Source organism: Acomys russatus, chromosome 23 (genome assembly GCF_903995435.1).
Source record: "Acomys russatus chromosome 23, mAcoRus1.1, whole genome shotgun sequence".
In the NCBI taxonomy this organism is placed as follows: domain Eukaryota; kingdom Metazoa; phylum Chordata; class Mammalia; order Rodentia; family Muridae; genus Acomys; species Acomys russatus.
Genome location: NC_067159.1, coordinates 392,501 through 407,707, shown reverse-complemented (window position 1 = coordinate 407,707; position 15,207 = coordinate 392,501). Strand labels below are relative to the sequence as shown.

The window sequence follows — 15,207 nt, the reverse complement described above, 5'->3', positions numbered from 1 at the left end:
AATATTTACAAGAAAAACATCAATTTGAGGATTCTGAGAGCCACTGAGGTACAAAGGACTTAAAGACAAAGCTTGTTGACAAGAGAGAAAATGGCTCCTCTCCTAGAAACACTTGTCACTTACACCTAAGGCTACGAGACTGAGCACAGCTAGTCACAGCCCAGACATCAGGAAAGCAAGACATGTGTTAGAGTTCACCAAGGAGAAGGAATTTTGCTAACCTTAGTTTAGGTTTATTTAGAACCTACGGAAGGTATAACAGTCAGGGCTCTCTAAAAAGACCAGAACCGATCGAGTGAACATACATATACATATACACATACACATACATATAAAGTGCACATATAATTCATTGATTATTAGAGTGGCTTACAGGCTGTGGCCTGGCTATTCGGCCAATGGCTGTCAAAAATCTGGTAGTTGTTCAGTCTACAAAGGCTAGATGTCTCTGCAAGTCTTCTGTCTAGGTTAGAATCCTACAGAAGCTTCTTTTTCTGTGTCCTTTTATATGTGCTGCCCCCAGAGGGTGTATCCCAGATTTAGGGTGAGTCTTCCTACCTCCTAGGATTAAATCAAGAAAATCTCTCACAGGCGTGCCCAGGTTTCTTAAGTCTTAGTTGATTACAGATGTAATCAAGTTGACAGCCATGGTTATCCCAGACAGAAGGCTGCCCTTTGTAGCAACTGAGACCTAGAAATATACAGGCCATCCATAAAAAATAAATATGGTCTGTGAGATGGCCCAGTGGGAAAAGGCTCTTCCAGAGAAACCTGACAATATGAGTTCATCCTTGGGCCCCCTACTGTAGTGAGCAAAAACTTATTCTGAAGAATTGTTCTGTGATATTTACATGTGCATTTTGCCATATCCACAACCATGCAGAAAATACATAATGCATTAATTAATTAAACTAAAAATAAACCTCAGCTTCTATCAAAGCCAATCACAGATTGAATGAAGATAATTTGACAGCACCAAGTATTCAAGTATGAATCAAGACCGCACCCATCTTGCGTTTCACCAAAAGACAAGACTGGGAATTTCGACTGGGAAATAAATTGAGGTCAGCCTGGTGTGCAAACAGGCCAACGAGCCCTTTCAATTCTTGTTTTCTGAGATAGTTGCTGGTGTGCTATCATTGTATCATGAGTTACTTTGTGTTAATGAGCCCACGACTTATCCAAACAAGTCATGGTGCCTCGTGGTTATGGGGAGGCTTACAAAAGCAGCTCCTAACATAAAAGGTTTCTGAATAACAATGACCAATAATAAACTCAACATAAAAAATATAATGACTCTGAGGTAGTTCTGGCAGTGCTGGACCATGCTGTGTCACATGACTCTGCTGCAGTCATAGCTCCTAAGAACATGCCACTGTGCACTGTGCACACCACCACAGCACACAAAGCCAAGAAGCATTGCCAGAACACTTTGGTTCAAATTAGAAACTACAATGTCTTATTGACTACAATATTCTACACTGTACTCTTCTCTTGGCCACATTTGGTGGTGCACACTCAAGAGGCAGAGGCAGGCGGGTATCTGTGAGTTCTAGGCCAGCCTAGTCTACAGAGGGAGACTTTGACTCACACAAACACACACACACAAATGCTTTTATAAAAATAACAGTTTAGCTGAGCAGTGGTGGTGCACACCCTTAATCCCAGCACCCAGGTGACATAAGTAGGTGGATATCTGTGAGTTCAAGGCCAGCCTGGTATAAAACGTGAGTTCTAGGACAGCCAGCGCTACACAAAGAAACACTATCACAGAAAAACAAACAAAATCAAAAACAAGGAAAAAATAAACAAACAAAACCAACAACAAAAACAAAGCAGCTTAATTATAGAGAACATTTGTAATGTTTACCTGGTGTCATTCTGTAGCATGTAGCGATCAAATTGTATCTTGGACTACATTTTATTAGAATGTTTGATTTTTAAGGTTGCTATTTGAGTTGGTAACCTCACTTTCATTTTTTAAAAAATTACTTAATGGATTTTTTTTTTGCTTGTGGTTAGGATAGATTTCCAACTGTGTCTGATGTGGCCATAAACATGCTTCTGCTATCTTGTACTATGCATTTCTGTGAAGTAGCATTGTCAGCATTGACAAATATAAAATAAACATAGATCAACTCTTAAAAACATCGAACAGGCTCTATATCATGTGATACCAAATAGTTAATCAAACTTTAGTTCCCTTTGGAGGATGGGGCAGGAGTTAACACAATGTCTCATGTAGCCCAGGCTGGCTTCACACTCACTCTGTAGTTGAGGGTGTCCTTGAACTCCTGATCTTCTTGACTCTACCTCCTAAGTACTGGCCTTGCCACCACATATGGCTCAAGATTTAAATCCTTTTATAAAAATAAATAAGCATGTCCAGCTCATTTTTTTTGCTGATTTCCTTCCATCTTTAATAAATGATAAAATGCCATGTATGCCAAAGAATTGTTTGAAAAGAAATCTCACTATGATTTAATGGTATATATAAACCTATCTATATGTCCACATACCTGGAGTTATGAAAGACTTCTCAGGTCAAACAGTTTGCCCAAGGAACAATTTCAGAAGCCCTACTTGAGTTGTTCAATGCTTAGGGACATCAACTGCTGATCTCTTTCATGGGTTTATTTATACATTTTGTTGTCTAACTCTATAAGATGTTCAAGTCAGTGGTGCTGTGTGAGACAAATTGTATTTATTCTTTCCTAATAACAAGCAGTTCTTGAGTACCCAGTACTGTCAAATTGAGGCACCATGGCCCCGGGAGGTAAGAAGCTTAAAGACTGGCTCCCAGCCTTCACTAGGCTCCCACTCTAGATAGCACATTGCACTTATTAGCTGAGGGAAGGGAAGAAGTTCTCAAAGGAGGGAAGAGGGTTGAGAAAAAATGGGGGAAACAGTCGATACAGAGGAAGGGAGCTAAAGGGCCATTTGTAGCAACCCAGGATGTTTCTTAAATGTCTACTTGACTTATGGTAACAAATGAATGTTCCCAACCAGGGGATTTATTTTTTTTTTTAATTTATTTATTCATTCATTCGTTCATATCACATCTCAATCGTTATCCCATCCCTTCTATCCTCCCATTCCTCCCTCCCTCCCACTTTCACCCTATTCTCCTCCCCTATGACTGTGACTGAGGGGGACCTCCTCCCTGTGAATATGATCATAGGGTATAAAGTCTCTTCTTGGTAGCTTGCTATCCTTCCCTTGAGTGTCACTGGTCCTCCCCATCAAGGGGACATGGTCAAATATGGGGCACCAGAGTTCATGTGAAAGTCAGTCCCCACTCTTAACTCATCTGTAGAGAATGTCCTATCCCTTGGCTAGATCTGGGTAGGGATTCGATGTTTACTGCACGTGTTGTCCTTGCTTGGTACCATAGTTTGTGCAGAACCCCTGGACCCAGATCTGCCCATCATAATGTTCTACTTGTAGGTTTCTACGACCCCCTGGATCCTTCTCTCACCTAGAGTCCCAAAAGGATGTCCTCACATCTATCCCACTTTCCTGGTAGGTGAAGACCTTCATGAGACATGTCCCTTGGGCTAGTGTCTAGTTATAAGTGAGTATATACCATTTGAGTCCTTCTGCTTCTGGCTTAACTCACTCATTATGATCATTTCTAGTTCAATCCATTTGTCCACAAAATTTTGGGAATTCCTTGCTTTTAATAGCTGAGTAGTATTCCATAGTGTAAATGTACCACAGTTTCTTTATCCATTCTTCTACTGAGGGACACTTAGGCTGTTTCCATGTTACCAGGGGATTTCTGAATTGCTACTTTTACCCTAGAAATTCAACCAGGAAGTGAGTGCAGCAAAGCTGGAGTCAGTAACTTCCACCAGAAGCTGCTCAAACACAGTGTGTGTGTTCCCTCTGGCTAACTGTGCAGGCTAGAATTTTCATTGATCAATTAATTTGACCCTTTGTGTTTTATTATCAAACTTTTTTACCCTACTTAATTATGGGTCAGCAAAATTTTATGAATATTCATTTTAACTAACATGCCTTCAAGGAACTTATATTTTATTGAAGGTACCTGTCAAGTTCACCAAAAAGCACCATGCAATTGAATGACATCCTTAAAAACAGGTATGGACCACTCCAAAAACCAAGAGGCCATCTATTCCTTTTTTCTTCTATATTTTTTCCAGAAACCAGAAAACCAGAAAACCACACTGATCTGCCAAGGATAAAGTAGTACAGATATTTGCTAGACCAGTAAGTGACTAACTATATTAAGACACATGCATCAGCCACCTTCCCCCACTGTGGCACTAGTTTCTCTCATTGATTATACTCAGCGTTATATTACAGTATTGTACTTCATTGTTCTTGAGTTAAAGTCAAGGCCAGACAAACTCATTTTCTTATTATTATCTTATTATCTTAAACTAAGTTAATTATCTCATAAATAGGCATAAACAGGCACTCCACTTGATTATGCCGGTGGGGAAAAAAGACCAGTTAGTTTAGGGACATTATGAAAATCTTTAAACTAAAACTAACACAAAGGAGAAAAAAAAAAAACCCCTTTGCGACCAAAGCTATTCTGTTCCTGAGAATCGAAGAACCAGCAGCTTGGAGAATCACAATGGTAGAAATGTAACATTAAAAGACAGCTGGAGAGGACTCGGAGGAACAGATCAGGTTGATCTCTGTGATGGTAAATCTGCGTCATCTTTACTGGACTGATGGATGCCCTGATTACTCATCAAATGTGCCTGGGTGTGTCTAGGAAGGTTTTCGAGAAGAGATTAGCATTTGAGTCAATAGCCTGGGTAAAGAATGTCTGCTGTTCCCAGTGGGGGTGGACATCATGGAATCCACTGAGGCCTGAGAAGAAGGAAGGAAGGAAGGAAGGAAGAAAGGAAGGAAGGAGAGAGAGGTGAATTCTTTCCCTCCCTTACACTCGGACATGCATCTTCTCAGGTCAGTCTAGCAGGCCCTGCAGCTATAACCCACCCCATTCTACCCAACCCCATCACCCCAACCCTGTGCCAGCCCCTCAGCCAGCTCTAGGAGTTACACCATCAGCTCCTGTAGCTCTCAGATCTTTGGACTTGAGCTAAAGAACTCTACCAGGTTTGCAACCTCTTTCATCACTTGAGCCTGTTGTGGTTTCTGTAATAAGATGTCTCCTATTTTCCTGTCTTCCTGCCTATGTACCTATTTATCCGTTATGGGGCCCACTTAAATCCAACATAACTCAAATCCCAGGTTGATAACGGTGACAAACTTACTGTAAGCAAGCTACTACGGATCAGAGCTGAGCTGTGACCCTAAAAGGACAGTGTACAAAACATTTAAAGGATGAGACCCGAAAGCCAGGGTGGAGTGCAGCATTGTCCAATCGTATTTTGATATAAGGGGTTGAGCAAGGGATTTCCATCCATCAGGATAGGAGTAGGCCCCTGGGCCTGGGAATATGAACTTAGTTAACCCTGCTAGCAAGATGGGGACGTTGCCCTTGAGATGGCTGGACTCAGACAACTATCTCCTTATAAGTTGTTTCTGAGATGTCTGGACTCAGACAACTGTCTTCTTACAAGTTCTCCCTGAGGTGTCTGGATTCTGGCAACAGTTTCCTTACAGCAGAAGCTGTTCAGCCACTGGCAAGTCCCCAGCTCTCCTAGAGACTAGTGTCTTGAATTTAGTTTCTCCGTATGGTTAAATGGAGTCTGAAAAATGAAATGGAAGTACTTAGAAAAAGTTTCTTTTGCTTGTTTCCAACATATCTAACTACCTACCCATTCTACTGGCTCTGTTTCTCTGAAAAACCCTAAGTAAGATAATTTCCAACAGCTAACACCAGATGAGAGATCAAAATCAAAAGTCACCAGATACTAAGAATCCCAACGTCCTTCCCTTGTTTTCTCTACACAATTCTTTCACTACCTCTTCTCACAGTCTACCTCAGCAGTCATCAAAACAGCAGCCAACTGGCTTCGTTATCAGGAAATTTCCAACCCCAGGAGCGGTTACAATAGGCTCTCTGAAATGCAATTTAAACGCACAAATTTTCAGCGAGAAACATGAAAGGAACAGGGCTGTGCATAAACATGAGACATATCTGCTAGGGCCCTCTTTCTTAAAACGCTGGATCTAATTACAACAGGGAGCCATAAAGGTGACAGAGACAGGGGAAATGACCTACAGAAGTTCACACTACCAAAGGTAAGGGAGGACAGCTAACGAGGTCATTGGTGGGTCTCTAATAGAAATGGCTCCAGTGTGACAGTGAGTTGCATGTCTCCTTTCTCCATGACCCTGTGGGTCTTGGTCTTTTGAGCTCTTCTATATTTGCTAGGGTTGGCATGTGTGGTCTTTTTATCCAAGCACTTCTCAGACTGAAGAGCAAATCTCCACCACTCCCCATATCCAAGAAGAAGACCCACAAACTTTTTAAAAAGAAAAGTTGTTCAATTTCAATTGAGGTTGAAGGGGTTGGAGAGATGGCTCAGAGGTTATGAACATTGCCTATTCTTCAAAAGGTCTTAAGTTCGATTCCCAGCAACCATATGGTGGCTCACAACCATCTATAGTGAGATCTGGTGCCCTCTTCTCTTGTGCAAGTGTACATGCAAGCATAACGCTGTATACTTAATAAATAAATAAATCTTTTAAAAATGAGGGTGAAGGGCTAGAGAGGTGACTCAGTGATTAAGAGCACTTGCTGCTCTTGCAGAAGGCCTAGGTTGAGTTTGAAGTACTTACAGGTGACTCACAACCATCTGTAACTCCAGTTCTGGGGGATCTGACCCCACCTTCTGACCTCTGCAGGTACCAGGCGTGCACATGATGCACATAAATGCAACCAAAGCAATAATACACATAAAATAAAATGGGGTTAAGACCTATTTTCACTAATTCCTAGTTTGCAACTCCATTTGAACTCTCTCCTCCCTTCCCTGTTTCTTTGTTAAGAGAAAGTGAAGCAAGTCTCCAGGGTGTTGGCCTCCATCTGCTGTTTCTGTCTCCACCTCCAAAAGCAGGTACCACATGATGGAGAACACATGTTTATAGTGGAAGTGGGTCTGGACAGAAGTCCTGATTCTCACACTTCTTAGCATAGTGACTCTGGACAAGAGGATTGATAGATTTACTCCAGACCCAAGAATATAGATCAGTGGTAGACAGCTTATCTGGTTCATGACAGATCCAGCATTGAAAAATATAATGATCCAAAAATTGTGTGTGTGTGTGTGTGTGTGTGTGTGTGTGTGTGCACGCACACACACACTCCCCTCTCTGTCAAGTGAGGTTAAATGAGATACTTTAAAGATCTTACAGGGTGAGCAAATGAAAGGACATACATAAAGGCACCAGCCGTATTGTACATATTTGGTAAGTACAGTAGAAAACTGACTTCTCAGTTTTTCATATTAATGCTCACAGCCACCACTGATGTCCCTTAAACCATAATTGACCAATGAGAAATAGATGTCAGTCCCCAACAACACGAGGTAGACAGTAGCCCACCTTTCTGCTCTATGATTTTGATCAGTAACTTGTGTTCCTCTTTGAAAGATTTATTTTTGGTGAGATTACCATCACCAACAGCCAGTGCATTCGGAGAGCTATCCTCGGCTTCCTGGTCCAGTAACTGACAGAGCCACTTCTCACATGACTTCCAGCACTCAGGGCCCTTCTCACTCTTCAGGAAGAATCTGGAGAAGGAAACTGGCCGCCCTCAAGAGAAGAACCACCCTCACTCCCATCTCTCTTCTCCTGCCAACCTCTGGTGACTACTGTGGCCTCTCTGCTTCTGAGTTCCACTCTGTAGATTTTACATTATAAGTGAGGTCCTGCGGTGTTTGTCTTTTCGTGCTTGACTTATTTTCAGTGAGCACCATGCCCTCCAGATTGACCTGGGTTGTACCAAGTGATGGGATGTCACCCCCACATAATGCCACCTAGTGTTCTGTTGTGTCTACCTTATGTCTTCATTCTTTGTTGTTTTCTTTTTAAGGCTGTGTCTTGCTATGTTGTCCCCAGTTGGTGCTGGTCAGCAGGTGAGAATTACCTTCCACTTCTGCCTCCTGAGTGGCAGGGACCACAGATGTGCACGGCCATGGGCTCAGCTTGTTCAGCATTGTCTTCATCCACTCACCCACTGATGCCCATTTAGGTTGTCCCCATATCTTGACTCTGATCAAAACGTAGGAAGTTTAACAGAGACAGAAGTAAGTTTCCAGGTCTGTTACACAAAAGCTTGGCTACAGTCAGTGATAGCATATGGTATAGGCCATCTCTGAATAACTGAGAGAAAAGATTTCAAATAATCACCAGGAAAAGTAATAGAGAAGTCGACAAAAATGTTAATTATATTTATCTAATAATGGTACAATGCATAGACATACCAAAACATAATACCATACTCTATAAACATATGTAGCTATGGTTTGTCAATCAGGATGTAATAGTAATCAATATTTAAAATTTGTTTTTGTTTGTTTGTTTATTGAGACGGGATTTCTCTGTGTAATCTTGGCTGCCTGGAATCACTTTGTAGACCAGGCTGGCCTTGAACTCACAGAGATCCACCTGCCTCTACCTCTCTAAGTGCTGGGATTACAGGTGTGTACCACTGTGCCCAGCTAAAATAATTAATTTTAATGAGAGAGAAAATACAGGACGAAACAGTATCCAGGCTTTATATAGAAGCAAACTTATGCCCATGCAGAAATTAACACAAATTCAAACATGAACGGTGTAAGGATTATTCAGTCTTTTGGTGAGCTCTTCACATCTATAGAAGGGCCTTCATATCACACACACACACACACACACACACACACACACACACACACACACACCAAAACGGTCAACCTTCCATTCTACAGACGTTTAGAACTTGGAATATCTCCTAAGGAGTTAATGATTTGTTTATGTGTACTATTTCTTGAGTGACGATCTACAGGAGGGCAGGAGCCATGTTTAGCTCTTTTGCTATTGTATTTTAAGGCAAATCTTCTACCAGAAGTAAGCACTTCATAAATATGTGTTGCATGAAAATAAGATATGGCATTTATACTCATCACTAATAAAATATTTTAAGAGCTCTAAACATTTTAGCTGGAAAACTGATCTATTGCCCAAACAAACATCATAACACCTTCCAAAGCCCAAAGTAAGTATTATTTCAAATAATCCAGGCAACTACTTTACAGATAATCAATAAAGGCACCATAGACACCTCTGACCTTCCCTGCTAATGAATCTTCATCCTATGGAGGAAGCCACCAAAATATTTTCTTCCCAAGTCCATGTTGCCAGATTTACTTAGACAACAGTTGCACCTTAAGCTTTGGCTTCAGGACATAGAGAAACCAAGCTGGAACTTCCCTGTGGAGTCACTCTTATGATGCCTAAAGATGCTATGCAGGCTCCTGGGGGATAAAGTCAGCTACAATGCTACAGTACCAACCTGCCAGGCAAGATGTGACCACTGGCGTAATAATGGCATGGTGGTTACGGGTATAACCAATTGCTTTCTGGGAATTCGTGTCCAGTCTGTAAACTTGATCTTCATTCTGTGGCTGGGTAAGTCCTAGGCCCTATGGTGGTGGTGAGCGGGGCGCAGAATCTATTACTATTGTTTTGCTAAATAGAGATGTGCTCATCAAACCATCTTCTAGGTATGTTTATACCTATAGATAACTACTGCTCAGCTGTGGTCAGGGGACCTTCTTTTTATAGTAGGTGGCAGTAGGCGACTGTAGCATGCTCAGCCTTAAAGGGAACATTTGTATCACATACTCCACTCCAAGGCTCAGGGAACATCACAGAAGAGGAGGTGAAAGGACACAGGTCTCGTGCTTATGAACTCACAGCAGCTGTAATCACCTGCACAAAAGGGGCCTGGCAGCATTCCGTTTTGGAAGGGAGAGGTGCTCATAAGGCACCAGGGGATCCTCCCTGGGGAACCTATAAGCAATGAATGGTTTCAGAAAGAAGGAGGGTCATTTTCTTCAGTGTTATAGCACCCAGTAAACCTCCCAGGATGCTGAAAATAGCCCTTTACCCATGCTTCTGTATGCAAGCCAATTAAAGTCCTTGGGCCACAGAGGAGAAAAGATGCGAAAGCATGAAGAGGAGCAGTTGGGCAGAAGGGGTCAGTGGTCCAAATGCACTATGTGCGTGCATGAAAATGTCACAGCAAAGCCAGTATTACAGATAAGTAATTTGTGATCATAAAAGTTGTTAACAATGACTGTTTCTCCAGATTAATTTTTCTCACATTTTCAGAATTAACAACACACTATCCTTATTCTAATGATTTTATTCATAATAATTCTCCCTGACATTTTTTCTTTTTTATTTATTTTTTCTTCTTCAAATCTTCTTGGCAATAACTCTATAAATAAACAGTCAGAACTATGCAATACAAACCCTGAGATGGTCTCTATTTCTGGTCTTACTCTAGATTCACTGCAGCTGCGCCCAAGGCATCTAACAGGGTCAAATGGCACGTCCAACACTGTCTCCAAGCTGTCCTGTCAGGCAATACCAGAAACTTCTTTGATTAACTTTTATTTTGAATGCAATCAGCGTATGAGTATAGAACCTTTCCTCTGCAGCCTTTGTGTAGGACACAGAATCTGCCTCTTTCATCTGTTTTCGGGGGTTGAGGGAGGTCTTTCTAAGTTGGCATGCCGTAAAAGATAAGCCATACAGGGCCACTGTTGAACATCACAACACAAATGCTTTAAAATAAATTTTGCATTGAACTGTATCACACATCTTATGAACATCTCAGGTCTTCTTTGGCCAGGTTTTGAGGCCCTTACCCCCAGTGTCAAGCAGTTGTCCAAACAACAAATACAGATTCATGTTAGTACAAAGTGAAGTGAAAACTAACCCTTGTGCTAAGCACACATCATAGCTTTCCAGAGCTAAGTGCAGATCCTTTTGGGTAATACAGGCCACAGCTCCACAGGGACACAGGGAGCAAGGATGAACTTCCTCAGGTTCTTATTATGTGCCAGGAAATGTACATTTTAGCTATGTGGTCCTTGCAAGTACCTTAGGGTATGGGTCTATTACTGAACTATTTTGTTTCTTTCTTTCTTTCTTTCTTTCTTTCTTTCTTTCTTTCTTTTGTTTTGTTTTTTGTTTTTTGAGATAGGGTTTCTCTGTGCAGCTCTGGCTTTCCTAGAACTTGCTCTGTAGACCAGGCTGGCCTCAAACCCAGCGATCCACCTGCCTCTGCCTCCCAAGTGCTGGGATTAAAAGCATATAATACCACTGCCCAACTCTGAACTACTTTCTTTAAAAAAGATTTAAATGAGACTGCACATGTGTGAGTTTATGTGCACATGTATGTACAGTACCTATGGATGTCAGAAGAGGTATCTTACCCAACTTATATAAGAAAGGGTTTGTTTGTACCTCCTCTCAGAGCATCCAGGTGCCGAGGTGTACATGTGCTGTACTGGAAGGAATGGAGCTTAGCTGGAAGGGTGGTTTGCAGGATCTCAGTCAGCAGTGAATGCCTGGAGGGAGAAAACCTTCTCAGGTACAGCTCTTTAGTATTACAGCCCTTTAGCAACACAGCTCTTCCAATGATACAGCTCTTTATTGGGGGAGGGTGGAATAAAGTCTATATCAACCTTTAGAAATTGGAAGGAGGGGGTTTTAGCAAGTATACACCATTGGCTGGGGCTAGGTGCATGGAGAGGAATTCCGGTTGCTAGGCTCTGTGAGTATCTCAAGGACTTCAAGGGGGAAGAGGGGGTCACAAAACTACATGCACCAAGGCATGCAGGCCCAGAACAGGGAAGGATCGATCCTTACGCCTGTTCATCTAAAGATTGAGATTTTAGGGGTTTGGACACATCTTGACCTCACTCTAGTTCCAGGCCAGTTTCCCTGGTGGCAGTCCACATGTCCCACAACTCCTCCTTTTTGTTTCCTAAAGGAGAGGTGCCATCATAGCTAAATTCCCCTGCAGACAGAGCCAAGAACACAGAAAATACTAAGCCATGTCGGTAAGCCAAACATATGCTCGAACTGCAGTCTCCCTCAAAGACTTTTGTCAGAAGCACATGAATGTAGCTGCTGGATCCAGGGCAGAAGTTCCTCAGGACTCGCCACTCTGCTGGACTTTACAGATAGGCTAAGAGAAGAGTGGACTCTTGGCCAGGAACTTGAGGTATCTGTTGGTTTGGCTATCCTATCAGATAGTGGTCAGGAAAGGAGCTTTGGAGTGTGGACCCCGAAGGGACAGCTCACAGCAGGAGCAGCAGCAGCAGCAGCACCGGCACCGGCACCGGCACCGGCAGCACCAACAGCACCAGCAGCACCAGCAGCAGCCTCCTCACCACTACCTCCATCAGCCCTGGCTAATGCCGCAGAGGCTTCCTGTAGTCAACTCTGTATCTGATTTGCAGGTTTGTGAATTAAATTCACACAATCTCAGGCTTAACTCTTAGAATAGGTTCTGAGCAATGCTAACCAAAACATCCCGGGGATGTTTCTGTCTTCTGCTCTAATCTCAGTGGTTTCTCCTTTGCTTTTCTGTCACATGAACCTGCATCCACTACATTTTCCCTCTTGTTCATGATTAACTACCACCCCTGGTACAGGCATGGGCACAGCAGAGCTGTGCAGGACCAGCCAGTAGACATGCAGGCAGGTCTGAGAGAGGTAACGGGGTGGGGGTGAGGTATAGCAGTGAATCTTAGACTTTGATTTGGTCGTTTGGGACTTGAGAGCAGCAGGTGCTAGGACAAAGATTCCAGTTATGAAGGGGACTTTTGAGAGAGGAGGAGGAGGGAGGAGGAGGAGAGAGGAAGAAGAACAACCACAATCACCACCCCTTTGGGTCATGTGACCCCATCAGTATAGAGAGAAGGACATTGGAAGACCAGGAGAATTGTGGCCCCTCCCCAATAAAAGATTACCCCCTCGCTGCTCCCATTCTTGCATTCCCAGCTCCTCTGTGAACCCATGCCTGTTTATTCTGGTGTGCTTAAAGAGTTCACCTGATGCTCTCAGCCTCTAAAGACATCCTACAATGTCAGAGAAGCAAAAGAGAAACACCATTGCCCCCTAGTGGTCCAGGCTCGCCACTGTACCAGGCGGGCCCTTTGCGGGATTGTACAGGCAGGAGGTAATGGCAAGCCGGTTGAAGCTTAAATAATTTCCTTAGACTTTCTGGCTGTTAAATGGTTTTTGTCAGAATGGTGAAGTCCAAATGGCATCGCCTCGCTCCCTCTACCTTTCCAGCCAGCTTCACTCACAATGCTCCCGTGTAATTTGTTGGTGGTGGGTTGGGGGGGTGTGTGAATTGGTGAGTACAATGAATTTTATTGATTGTACGCCTAAGCCCCTCCCACTATTCTGGGGGTCTGGGATGGAAACGTTGGGGAGATGCTGTGTCAGGGGCTGAGTTGGGACAGGGACTCCTCAGCAGCCGAGGGCCTCTCTCTTGCTCTGGTGTCCTTGCTGGGGTGGGTGGCCAAGGGCTTCTTACTCCTTGGAGGTCCTGTAGGCCCTGAGGTCTACCACTCTGTTGCTGTGGCTGTATTCATTGCCATATCCCAAAATAAGCTTTACAAAGTTGTCATTGAAAGCAATGCCAGGATCCAGAGGGTCCTAGAAATCTACAAGTAGAACAATATGATAGGCAGATTTGGGCCCAGGGGTCCCGCTCAAACTAAGGCACCAGCCAAGGACAATACAGGAGGTAAACTTTAAACCCCTTCCCAGATCTAGCCAATGGTCAGAATATTCTCCACAGTTGAGTGGAGAGTGTGATACGACTTTCTCACGTACTCTGGTGCCTCACATTTGACCATGTCCCCTGGAGGGGGAGACCTGGTGGCACTCAGAGGAAGGACAGCAAGTAGCCAAGAAGAGACTTGATACCCTATGAGAATATATAGGGGGACGTAATCCCCCTCAAGAACAGTCATAGGGGAGGGGAATAATGGGAAAATGGGGGGGGGGAGGAATGGGAGGATACAAGGGATGGGATAAACATTGAGATGTAACAAGAATAAATTAATAAAAAAAAGAAAAGAAAAAGAAAGCAATGCCAGCCCCAGTATAAAGGTGAAAGAGAGGGAATCACTGTTAAAGTCACAGGAGACAATCTGGTCTTCCATGTAACCCAGGATGCCCCTTCCTGAGCCCTAAATGCCTGCTTCACCACCTTCTTGATGTCACCATACCTGGTGGGTTTCTCCAGTCTGTATGTCAGATCCACGAGTCTGTATGTCAGATCCACGATGGGCACATTGTGGGTAGGAACACAGAAGGCCATGCCAGCAAGCTTCCCGTTTAGCTCCGGGATGCGCTTGCCCACAGCCTTGGCAGCACCAGTGGATGCAGGATGTTCTGGGCAGCCCCATGGCCATCACACCACAGCTTTCCAGAGGGGCCATCTAGTCTCCTGGGTGCCAGTGATGCCATGGTCTGTGGACATGAGTTCTTCCATAATGCCAACGTTGTCATGGATGACCTTGGCCAAGCAGGGGAGGGAGGAGGCTAAGCAGCTGGTAGTGCAGGAAGCATTGCTGACCATCGTGAGTGAGTTGTCACACTTCTTGTGGTTCACACCCATCGCAAACATGGGGTCATTGGCAGAAGGGGCAGAGATGATAACCCTTTTGGGCCCCACCCTTCAAGGGGGCCCTGGCCTTCTCCATGGTGGTTACGACACCAGAAGACTCCACAGCATACTTGACATCAGACCCGCCCCATTTGATGGTAGTGGGATCTCGCTCCTGGAAGATGGTGATGAGCTTCCAGTTGATGACAAGCTTCCCATTCTCAGCCTTGACCATGCCATTGAACTTGCCATGGGTGGAGTCATACTGGAACATGCAGACCATGTAGTAAAGGTCAGGGAAGAGTCATGGATGGCAACAATCTCCACTTTGCTATGTGAGCAGGCAGCCCTGGTAATAAGGCACCCAATACAGCCAAATCGGTTCACTCTGACTTTCATCACTGTGTCTAAGGGGTGAGGGTGGCTGGCATAGGAAGATGTAACTGTGTCAGGAACAGGGAGGGGCAGAGAGCCTATTGTTGTTTTTAAGATATATTTAGTTTTTATTTTAAGTAGTGAATGCTTTGTCTGCATGTAAGTGCACTGGGTGCATGCTTGGGGCACTGGGTTCCCTGTAACTGGCTGTAACCATGTGGCTCTGGGAACCCAGTGGAGGCCCTCTGCAAGTGTAGCAA

The 15,207-nt window shown here is 43.8% G+C and overlaps 1 pseudogene; it reads right to left on the bottom strand.

Annotated features, from left to right (window-relative positions):
• Positions 1 to 13,392: 13,392 nt before the first annotated feature.
• The window catches only part of LOC127206120 (glyceraldehyde-3-phosphate dehydrogenase-like), a 5,171-nt pseudogene continuing 3,356 nt past the window's right edge, over positions 13,393 to 15,207 (bottom strand).